Source organism: Alligator mississippiensis, chromosome 4, assembly GCF_030867095.1.
Source record: "Alligator mississippiensis isolate rAllMis1 chromosome 4, rAllMis1, whole genome shotgun sequence".
NCBI classification, from domain to species: domain Eukaryota; kingdom Metazoa; phylum Chordata; order Crocodylia; family Alligatoridae; genus Alligator; species Alligator mississippiensis.
The window spans coordinates 212,298,406-212,310,641 of record NC_081827.1 but is presented as its reverse complement, the minus strand read 5'-3'; the positions used below and the strand labels follow the sequence as shown (position 1 = coordinate 212,310,641).

The window sequence follows — 12,236 nt, the reverse complement described above, 5'->3', positions numbered from 1 at the left end:
ATCACCCGATTAGCAAAACAAAGGCCTCTTTCCATTAGTACAAACTTCTTAAACCACTTACTCTGTTGATTAGCTCCAAAAGCCCTATTCTGTGCGCCTGCCTGTCCCAGTGAAATTGGAGAGAGACACGCACAGACACCTCTTGGCATTAGTTAGCGTAACACATGCCTAGGGTCCCTGGGGCTGGGGTCCATGCTGTGGAAGATGGGAGGGAGAAAGGGAAGGATTTCCTGCTTGAGCAGCAAGGGGGAGTAGGCAGCGAGGAAGCCAGCAGACCCTGCTGTGCCTGAAAATCTCTACCGGAGTTTCAAATCTCAGCCAGGGAGCAGAAGGGAGGGGCCAGCCCAACCCAGAGTGCATGCTGGTATGCTGGGGGACTGTGATTTAACTTAAACTAGCAAGGTGTCTGGGACAGACACTGCATAAACTGGTTTGACCCAAATCAATTAAGTCTGATACTACATTCAACCACGTTTATCTCAAACCAGTTTTGGCCATTTTCAAACTGATTCACGTGCACTGAATGTCTGTTCTGTTACAGGTTTAAATCAGTTTCTGATCACTTAAACCGGTTTCTGTGTAATGTCTGTCCCTAGCCTAAATGAACCCAGACCATGCAGCTTTAACAGTTGCAACAACTTATACACATATCATTTCAAATCCATAAAGCTGATATTTCTATCTATCCTCTTATTATTTTGTTCTGCATGGATTTAATTAGACTCAGCAGCCAAAAAACTCATTGGCACATACGCCATGCTCTGTAAAGAACAATGGTGCAGATTGTTTGATTGATTGATTGACTGATTGATCGATTTCATGTATCGCATTCAAGACACACCAGAAAAAACAATTTGTATGTTGAAAATGATAGATACAATCAATAGTTTGAGTTTTAACTGTAATGTTTAAAAAGATTAGGCAAGCATCCTCAAAAAGGCACTGGAATTCGGGCTGAATTTTCTTCAGATAGACTAGCTACTTATGTCAAGGGTAGCAGGGATATTATCCAGCTACTTTCTGATGTGAAATGTAATGACCATCAGTTCAAATCTCTGCACAACTAAGTACAGTAGTGAGGGAAGTCTCACTAGGATAATACAAGTAATGTTACTGTCTGGCCATGGTCTTGAACCCATGGTTTTGGTTGCCAGGAATAACTGCTTAGGCTGGTTTGCCACCTCCCCAGCTGACTTTTCAGACCAGAGACAGCTAGCTAGAAAACTCCATGGCCACTCCCTGCCACCAGATTGGCTGGCCAGGGTCAGCTGACTCTCCACTCCCTCCTATATGTACTCCTGACCCAGGAGAGGAAGTATCTGGGCATGAATAGGAATTCACCCAGACTGCCTTGCTGGTCCTTATGGCTTATGATTCTACCTGTTCTCTGCTTGATCTCCTTGCTACTCATAGATTCATAGATTTATAGATTCATAGATGTTAGGGTTGGAAGGGACCTCAATAGATCATCAAGTCCGACCCCCTGCATAGGCAGGAAAGAGTGCTGGGTCTAGATGACCCCAGCTAGATGCTTATCTAACCTCCTCTTGAAGACCCCCAGGGTAGGGGAGAGCACCACCTCCCTTGGGAGCCCGTTCCAGACCTTGGCCACTTGAACTGTGAAGAAGTTCTTCCTAATGTCCAATCTAAATCTGCTCTCTGCTAGCTTGTGGCCATTATTTCTTGTAACCCCCGGGGGCGCCTTGGTGAATAAAAACTCACCAATTCCCTTCTGTGCCCCCGTGATAAACTTATAGGCAACCACAAGGTCGCCTCTCAGCCTTCTCTTGCAGAGGCTGAAAAGGTCCAGGTTCTCTAGTCTCTCCTCGTAGGGACTGGTCTGCAGGCCCTTAACCATACGAGTTGCCCTTCTCTGGACCCTCTCCAGGTTATCCGCATCCCTCTTGAAGTGCGGTGCCCAGAAGTGCATGCAGTACTCCAACTGCGGTCTGACCAGCGCCCGATAGAGGGGAAGTATCACCTCCTCGGATCTATTCGTCATGCATCTGCTGATGCACGATAAAGTGCCATTGGCTTTTCTGATGGCTTTGTCACACTGCCGACTCGTGTTCATCTTGGAGTCCACTAGGACTCCAAGATCCCTTTCCACTTCTGTGCCACCCAGCAGGTCATTCCCTAGGCTGTAGGTGTGCTGGACATTTTTCTTCCCTAGGTGCAGCACTTTGCATTTCTCCTTGTTGAACTGCATCCTGTTGTTTTCTGCCCACTTGTCCAACCTGTCCAGATCTGCTTGCAGTTGTTCCCTGCCCTCCGGCGTGTCTACGTCTCCCCATAGCTTTGTGTCATCTGCAAACTTGGACAGAGTACATTTCACTCCCTTGTCCAAGTCACTGATGAAGACATTAAAGAGTATCGGTCCAAGGACCGAGCCCTGCGGGACCCCACTGCCCACACCCTTCCAGGTCGAAACCGACCCATCCACCACGACTCTCTGGGTGCGACCCTCCAGCCAATTCGCCACCCACCGGACTGTGGAGTCATCTAAGTCGCAGCCTCTTAACTTGTTCACCAGTATGGGGTGGGATACCGTATCGAAGGCCTTCCTGAAGTCTAAGTATACGACATCCACCCCTCTTCCTGTGTCCAGGCGTTTTGTAACCTGGTCATAAAAAGAGACTAGATTAGTCAGGCATGATCTGCCTGCTACGAACCCGTGCTGGTTTCCCCTCAGCATAATTTTTCCTGCTGGGCTCTCGCAAATGTGAGCCTTGATAATTTTTTCAAAGATTTTGCCAAGGATGGAGGTGAGTACTGATGGTACTCAGCCTAGCTCCCTCTGACTCTGTGTTCTGCCTGATCCTCCAGCTTCCAGACTTGGCTTCCTGGCCTGATCTTCTGGCTCCCTGGTACCTAGATAACTATGCACTGCTCCCAGCCCTGGTCAGCCTCACAGACCTGAAGGGAACCCCAGACCTGGCCACCCACAACCCGGCATGACTGTTATGGCCACAGCCACATTAGTTACAGAATAACAACATACTGAAATTTCTTTTCTCTTGAATTCATTTCACCACAGCAGGTACAGAGATGCTCATAACAAAGTATTTAGTGACAGAAATTGATAAGAACAGATAATGTGAAGGTACACATGCTCCTTTCTCTGAACAGACACCAGGAAATGCTCATAAATGAAGATAAACTGCAAATAATTCATATATCTGAGAGAACTATTGACCTAAACAAATTAATTGTTAAAAGCCTGTCATTTACTGCACTTCCTACTTAAATTTGTTCATTACCCCCATCAAGGGTAATGAACAGACAAATGCAGGGGTATGTGTACTGCCTGAAACTAATTTTAATTCATTTTGGGAGCAACTATTTCAAGTTAATGTTTATATACTTAAGCCTTTTAGTAGTCTTTATTACCCTCCTGTAGTAGAGTTAATTTTATTGAACTGACACTCTCTTTGAAGGTTTATTCTGCTATAACTCCATGATGCAGTCTACATAAAGACTGCTTTACCTATGGTATACATGTCAAACTTAGAGGTTCTTCTAACCTAGTATTAGTCCTATAGGAGTGAAACTCCTAAAAATATATAAATCCTATAGTCCCAGTATGCTGGCAGTAAGCATCCATCTCATGAGATAACAGAATTACACTGAGTGACGCATCAGCTTGCTGAACATACTCACTTGAAAGATAAAGCAAGGCTGGAGTGACCTCTCCAGGGTGCAAAAGCCTGGGTAGTGTATATGGAATCACTGAATTACCCACACACCACCATCCCCCTACATCACCTCCAAACTAAAGCAAAGGATTGCTGCAGAAGTTATCCACCTAAACATTTTGAGCAATTTAAAATGCTCTTTAGAATCAGATAATGTAGGAACTGGACATGGATTCTGTTTAAACATCTCTAAATATTTCTGAAGATGCTAACAAAAGTCAGTATATGTGGAGCTATGTACATTTTCTAAAGAAGAAGGCCCTATTTAGAGAATACAATTTCAGGAAAGAAACAAAATGCCAAAGCTAAGAAACAGGTGCTAAAGATACCATATTGCAGAACACAGTATAAAAATCTAATTAGAATACAGGCACAACTGAGCATGACATCACTATCAAAAATCCCACAAAAGTGGTGGCTAGTTGTACATTGTTGCTCAATGTCTTTGAACTGATGTGAGAGGCTCAAAAAATATCTAGTACATTTGTGGGGGGTTTTAAGCACCTTCCTTTATTTTTTAAAATAATATGGACAAATGGGAAAATTATTTAAAGCTGGTAGTAACCAAATTCCCCTACACATAGATCTAATCACTCCACCTAAATCACAAGAATTTCTAATAAGACTCATATTTCAATTTGGGCTTTTCACTAACCATAAAGAGCCAATAAAGATTAAGGAAGCATGAGCAAACGAACATGAGAGAGCGAGCGACCACAAGAGAGAATGAGCGAGCTTGAACAAGAACAAGCATGGGCAAGAGAGTAAGAAGAAATGAAAAAGCAAGAAAAAGCATGAGAGCACACATGAGAAACAGTGTGTACAAGAGAGAGTGCGCATGAAAAAGTGAGAAAAAGCGAGACACTGCGCACATGAGCGAGGCACCATGTGCACATGAGTGAGAAAGAGTGCGTAAGAAAGGCCAGCCGGAAAGAGTGAGCAAGCGAGAACGCAAGAGGACATGCACATGTGTGCACAAGAGGGCGCGAGAGGGTGAGTGCAGGTGCACAGGTGCGTGAGTGGAAATGAGGACACACAAAGGCATTTGAGAGAGTGCGCAAGAGAGCCAAAGTCTATGTATAAAGCCATTTGTTGTGCAGGAAGTTTGTTCTGATGTAAAAAAAGATAGCGGATGGAATCGAAATAAAGGAATGCTTGCTTCAAATAAAATAGTTTAGACATATTGCTACTCCTATTTTAAAAAGGTCAAGACCATTATTTGAAGTGGCCACAATACTAAGGAAAGGATATCTTTTGGTAGGTCATATTCCCATGTCACCTCTTTTCCTTTCCTCTCCAGCTGATGAAGTATTGTTTTGTAATTAACAGCTTAAGAACATTCGCTTATTTTAAACCATTCACTATTAGAACTGAATGGGTGCCTCCAGCTGCTAACAGCAAGCTATACAGAGATTACTTTATTTGTGGTATCTAATATACAGTAGAACAATAACAAAAGAACAAAAATAAAATAATAAATATTTTCATCTTCTAATGCAGAAGGGAAAAAGAGAAGGTGAGGACTGTTTCTAACTGAACAGGCAGAAGGTCAAGCAGTGGGGCACCTCATATCCCTTTTTGCAGTACTCTCAAAATCTCTACTGATTCACGGTTTTAAGGTTTATCCCTCAATTCCCAAGAGTAATTTATCACATTTTCTGGAGTCAATTCACTAGTTTAACAAAAAAATGGTAATAAATCCCTGCCTTGAAGATAACAGCAGCATATGCTGGAGTTTTATGAAGTAGTATATTTTTATTGTTGTTTTTTATTCAACCATCTCTCTCTAAGTTTAACGTATAGCTCAACTTCAACATAATTTGATTGCTGTTCTGTCCCCCGGAATTTATATGCATTTACTTAACAAATAAGATTACTGTTTTTTTATACTTTGAAAGGTTCTTGTTGAACAGCTTGCTTTGTTTTGAGTGGGAATATATCTTGTACTAGTCTGCATTCAACCAGATATTTTTCAAAGGACTACAGCAGTGATTTTCACATTTTTTACACTCAGGGCATCCCTTCATAATTTTTGTGAATTGAACAGCACCCCATTTCACCTGGAGCCAGAGTTGCTGTATAGGGTAAGTGACAGAGGAGGAGGGACAACTGTCCAGGGAGACAAGGGGCGAGTGGACACAAGCAATCATCAGGCCACCTATCCCCACCACAGCTTGCCCTTCCCCCACATGCTTCTGCCTTCCCAACTGCGGCAGGATGGGGGTGAGGATTGAATTTAAGCCAAACCTCCAACAGATTTTCCATGGATAGCAGAGATGTTCACATGGCCTGGCTCTGGTCCCATATACTGTGTGGGGTGCATGGGCTGGACCCTGCACCATGCACACTGTACCTCAGACTCACTGTGCTGCATACAGTGCCAGGTCCAGCACACGCCCTTGTGGGCAGTGTGTGTCCCATGCTGGCCCTGGGGCTGGCATGTGCTGCCTATGGTATACAGGACTGGATCAGCCATGTGCACTGCATGCAGTATGGGGCATGTGCTCTATGAGATGTCCTACCACCCAGCTTTATGTGCAGGCTCCATTTCCAGCAGTGTGGCACACAGGCAGGACCCAGTGCTGCATGCTGGTGTAGGCTGCATGCAGCACCCCCAGACTGGCACTCTGTGCTGCCCACAGCACCCAGAGTGCACACCAGCCCCCAGGGCCAGCACGATGTGCACTGTGGGCAGTGCACAAGCTAGACTTGGTACACTGTTCTACAGTGGGGGGAGGTGGGGGTGGTATCGGTCCTGGTCTGGCCTGCAGACTGGCTCCAGGATGCTCATCCAGCCTATGGGGCTGGATGAGTTTGACACCCTGATGTACAGAATCTAATTATAACACATTTTTTATTTTCCATGTATAGAAAGGGTGTCAAACTCAACAGGCACTGCAGGTCACATGAGTGATGTGGGACCAGTCCATGGGCTAGTTAAATGATCTGGTCCCAAGGGCCAATTTAGGGTCATGGACCTCACGATTCCCCACTGCATGCGGTGCCTGCTCCAGGCAGTCCAGGGTGGGCACCATGTACCGTGCAGGTCCCAAACCAGCTGGAGCAAGTACCAGCATGTCGGGGACCCACAGACCTTCCCTCTCCCCATGCTGGTTCCAGATAGCCTATTCTGGCTGTTTGGAGACTGCACCACATGTGTAAGCCAGAATGGGTGCTACATGCAGTGCAGTCCTGGATCGGATGCAGCAGGTGTATGATCCAGCACGGTCAGAGGGTCCTAGACTGGTCCTATATAGAATCATAGAAAGTTAGGGTTGGAAGGGACCTCAGGAGGTCATCTAGTCCAACCCCCTGCTCAAAGTAGGACCATCTGCAGATAGATCATCCCAGCTAAGGCTTTGTCTAGCTGGGTTTTGAAAACCTCCAAGGTTGGAATTTCTACCACTCTCTGGGTAATCTGTTCCAGTGTTTTACTACCCTCCTAGTGAGAAAATTATTCCTAATATCTAACCTAAACTTCCCTTGCTGCAACTTGAGACCTTTGCTCCTTGTTCTGTCATCTGTTACCACTGAGAACAGTCTAGTTCCATCCTCTTTCAAACCCCCCTTCAGGTAGTTGAAGGCTGCCATTAAGTCCGGTGTTGCATGCAGTACAGGTCCTGGAATAGACACTGCATGTGGCACCCTGGTTGAGAATTACTGGGCTATAGAAAAATTTGAAAATATTTGAGAACAGGAAGACTGAAAAAATTACATAAGATAGGGAAGTTTTTCAGCTGTGTTCTTTTCTTAACATTAGCTTGTGCATTTAACTAAAACCAGTCTATGGTTACAGAGTATGGCTGTCCTTGTGGTCTTTGCATGAGATGGCACAGTTGGAAAAGAGTCTTAAACTTGTACATTCCAATCAGAAGTGATACAATCCAGATCAGCTCACAGACAGTTCAAGAAGAATCCTTTCATTTTGTGTTAAGAGGGAAGTTAGCAGCCCAGATAGCTGTACATTCCAGCCACTTTCCTCACCATGTGAGAATGTATTTGTTTTAGCCTCAAGGGAAAACACAACAGTTTTGGTAATCTCAGAAAACTAAGATGAAAGGTAAAACCTTAGTATGTATATTTGCTTGAACTTCCAGTCAAATAATCAAAACCAAGCTTTATTGCATGTTTAATTTTAAACACTATTCAAACTATCATCTGTCATCTAATTATCTAATGTTTATCATCTATGCAGTAGACACCTACTTACAGTGATCAATGTAGGGAGTTTGAATCAACAGATTTGAAAGTATTATAAATGTGAATCATGATTTTATAAAAGTGCTTTCCATGTCTGTGATTGGGATTTAACACCCCTCAATCTCAAAAACTTCTATTACAACCATGACTGACACAGGAATGAATGGTTTAAGTGAGATATACTTCTCTGATTTTAAGTCAAACCTATATATAAAAATCAACCCCATATTTTCTAACAATTTTAGGAAAACTGAACTTGAAAGATTTTTCCTGGATATAAAAATCGATAACTACAGATGAAGATCCTGAATTGCTATTGCCCTTACAAAAAATCTCAGAGGACAATGAAATAACCATGGTAAGGATCCAAAGGTTTAAATGTACTAAAAATACTAAAATAAGAACTGTACTGAAAACTTTTCTGACTTACTATTTTTAACTGCATGCACTAAAATACTGCAAACACAGCAAGAAGACAGCAGGGAGCCAAATTACAGGTCAACCCAAAGTATAAAGTCAAGTGTGATCTTTATGGTTCTTTTGAAGGAAAAAAGGTAGACATAATCAGAGCAACAGAGTAGTTGCTTGTTCAGTTGGTTACTGATGACTAAACACTTTTCTCCCTATTTGTTTTTATTACAGTTTAGTTGTTCTGATATAAGCCTCATTAATGTGTGACCTCAAGTGTAACAGTCTAAAGAAGCAGACACCAATTGCTGAAATAATCCATGAACAGATGAGTATTATGTAATCCATTAGCAATATATATAGCTTTATAAAATCATTAAATTATTATTCTTGTCCTCTTGTCACCTCTTTGGAGGAAGGTATCTGTGTAAAAGTTTTGTTTAAAATATAATTTTAAGTTCGAAATATATGTTTAAATATATAAATGTGTGTATCATTTATCAAGAGTGGGCAAGACCAACAGAATGAGGGCAATGAGAGCAAGATGCAAGGTGGTCACATTTGCTGGGGGTATATGCAGAGTGAAATGTAAAGGAAAGAATACACTGAAGTGATGGAATTCCAATCATGCCACATGGAAATAAAACCAGTTATTGAAAATAAATAAATAAATAAATCAGCATCTACCTAGCAATTTTCACATTAGTTGATTAGGACCATTCTAATTCAGAATTATCTCTAATAATCACTTTCAATATTTATACATCCAAGACAGTCAAAACACTTGCAGAGAAACATGTCCAGTACATGGCATATTGTGAACATTAATCTATCAAATGCAGGTATTTTAAGCCAAGCAGTACTTATAAACTGAAGCCTAGTCTTTTTCCACATACTAAAAAAAATATCTTGCAAGATTGTTTACATTATGAATTCAAAGATCACATATTGCTATGACCATCCAGTTAAGTTTTCCTAAATTCTTTGTAGGAAAACTTAACGACGTGATTTTTTTTCTGACAATATAAAGCTAAACTGACCATCTTATACATGCACAGTGAGGAGAAAAAGCAGAAGTAAACCAGTGTAACGTTTCTGTAATTCACAACAGTACTGGGAGACTCACTGCAGATTATCAATTTTATTAATATTAAATTAAAAATGATATAATAATTTGCATTTCCCCATACTGTACAAGTGTTAACCAATCAATTTTCATAACACAACTATCCCCTTTTATATACTGTGAAATTGTCATGGGAAATTACCAAAAAAGCAACAAGAAAGAGTTGATTTGTATTACACGTTAAGTTCTCAGTTAAATCTTTCCAAGTATGCTGCTAAGTATAAATTACGCACTGATAAGCATAGGACTCTAGTAAGCATAGGAAAGTAAAAGGAAGGAAACTTCTCTAGCATGCTTATTAAATGATCCCATCAACTTGAAAAAAATTACAATTACCTCGAATTTAATATGAGGTCTCTCTGCTCCCCTACCCCCACAAAGGGGGAAAAAGCCCCTCGTCTCAGATTTGTGTACAAAGCCGGGGGGGGGGGGGGGGAGGGAGAAGCTGTTGCAGGTCTGACTCTGGACCTGAGCTAGGGTGACCACCTTTTCAAAATGCAAAAACAGGATACATGAGGCCAGCAGCTGGGCGCGGGGGTTGTCACATGGTAGAGTCCTGCTGCCTGCCCCAAGCCTCCCCCTTGCACTGTCACCGCTACTACCTGCCCTGGGGAACAGGTCTCTTGTAGCCTCCACCCGAGCGCACATGGGGTGGGTAGACAGCGGGAGCCCCCTCTGGCACCACCAGGGTGGGGTGGGGCGGGGGCTAGTGTCCTGTTGGCAGGGGACATGTAGTGCCACAGCCCCCACCCCAGGGGGCGTCCTCCGCACCCAGCTGGCCCTGGCCCCAGTTACCGCTGCCTCCAAGTCCTCCTGGCTGCTGTCACCATCACAGCTGGGCACCATGCTCACTCCTTCCGTCACCATCTTCTCACTGAATGGCAAAATCCAGGACAAATGCTATCCCGGAGTCATTCTGCCTAGGACCAGGACTTGATATGCATGTTTTGGGGCTGCCCTGCCCAATTAGAGATGGGTGGTCACCCTACCCTGAACTTGGGTTGAGGCTACAGTTAGTCCTATAGCAGTCTCCTACCCCTGCCCCCCTGCTTGCCCTCTGCAGCTTTTGCCCTGCCCCCTGCCCCCCCTGTTACTGTTAGGCACAGTTTGGCTGTGACTGGATTCCCTCCTAGGCATGGCAGATGTGGAAAGTCCATCCCCTGCCTAGACAATCAGCAGCACTGATACTCCTGCATGGCCCGGTAAGGGTAGTGCTTCCACATGCTGGGCTCTGGGGAGAGAACAGAGGCTGAGCAGCATCTAATAGTAAGGTGGGGAAGGGAGGGAAGGGCAGAAACTGTGGTGAATATGTGGGAAGGGACAGATATTGTGGGGAGCTGGGGCAGAGCGGGGGCAGTGGCCAAGGGCTATCTGATCCCCCCGCCCCTCCGAGGCTACCTGTCCCTGCTGCCTTTCCTGCTGTAGCAGTGGTAGAGGAGACGGGAGTGGGGGGGCAGGGGCGTGACAAATTTAAAGACAGTGCTTCAATAATTAGATTCTATACCTGGAAAATTATAACAAATATATACATTTTCCATATATAAAATCTAATTATTGGGAGACCTTCTTAAATTCATATTAGATTCAAGAAAATATGTATTTGAGATTTATTTTTACAATCAAAATTACCATATTTACTTGAATCCAAGATAAGGAGTCTATCCCTGTCCCCGCAACATCCCCCTGTCCTCTCAAGCAATATGGTGGGGAAAAAAGTCCTGTCTCAGATTCCACAACCAGCCAGAGTTAGGGAGCTGCTGCTGTTCCTCTGGCTCTGATCAGAGCTGAGAGCTACCACCTGCCCCTTTAGTCTTTGATTTGAGTAATTATGGTAACTAAAAGATGTGAAAAGACTGCAACTATTTTTACAATTTACTTTCTGCATCTGACAGCATCACATGTATATCAAATTTCCCTTGTTTGCGTCTCCAGACAGGAAAGGAAGGAGAATCACTATTTGGTTGTGAGAATTATTAGTTTTCCAAATTAGCAAGGTTCTATCATCAATTGTTCTGTTAGATTGACTACTAATGCTAATAAATGCTAATGTCTGCATTAATTTATCTTTTTACAAACTTCTTACAAATAACATCTATTTAGAATGCTGTGAACCCGGAATGCTTGAAGTTTCACGTTTCTAATTAACCATATGCATACGTAATACTGTATGTATTTTCAGAAGAAAAAAAAATGGTCATGAACATTGAATCTCAAAGCCTCCTCAAAAATTTTCTGAAAAGTCAACTAAATCCAAACATATTCCATTATTTATATTGAAATCTTTATTATTTTATAAAATAAAATTTACATTTTATTCTCATTCCATTTATTACAATTCTCAGCATTAGAGTTTCTAATCTTTATGAATATATGTTTTAACATAAAGATTGTAAATTATCACTTAACATTTTTACTTATCCAGAACCTATTAACACATTTCTTTTTTTTTTACCAACAGAATACTTTTTTTCCTTCAGTTCAAAGTAATAGAAATAAGGCTGAAACAAAAAACAATTTAAGGCCAAAGCCTGCTTTCATTTTTACAGGTTCAATTTGGGAATTATGCCTGTGCAAATTAGTGAAGAATTTGCCTCCAAAACAGGAAAATTAGATTGACACCTTTATTTTCTGGTTTCATTTCTCTTAAGATGGTAAAAGGAGATCCCAATCTATTTATAAAAACCCCTTAGGGAAATGAAGGAATTCATATGTGCACGTATCTGTCTGCTTCAGGATGATCCTGAACAAACAGGTTTTGTATTATCTATTGTAGGACTAAGCAAAACTGAGGTTTAATAAGACAGTAA

The 12,236-nt window shown here is 42.5% G+C and overlaps 1 protein-coding gene across 8 annotated transcripts in view; it reads right to left on the bottom strand.

The window, feature by feature from the left end:
* SLC25A12 (solute carrier family 25 member 12) overlaps nucleotides 1-12,236 on the bottom strand; it is an 89,635-nt gene that overhangs the window by 54,459 nt on the left and 22,940 nt on the right. The window lies entirely within an intron of this gene.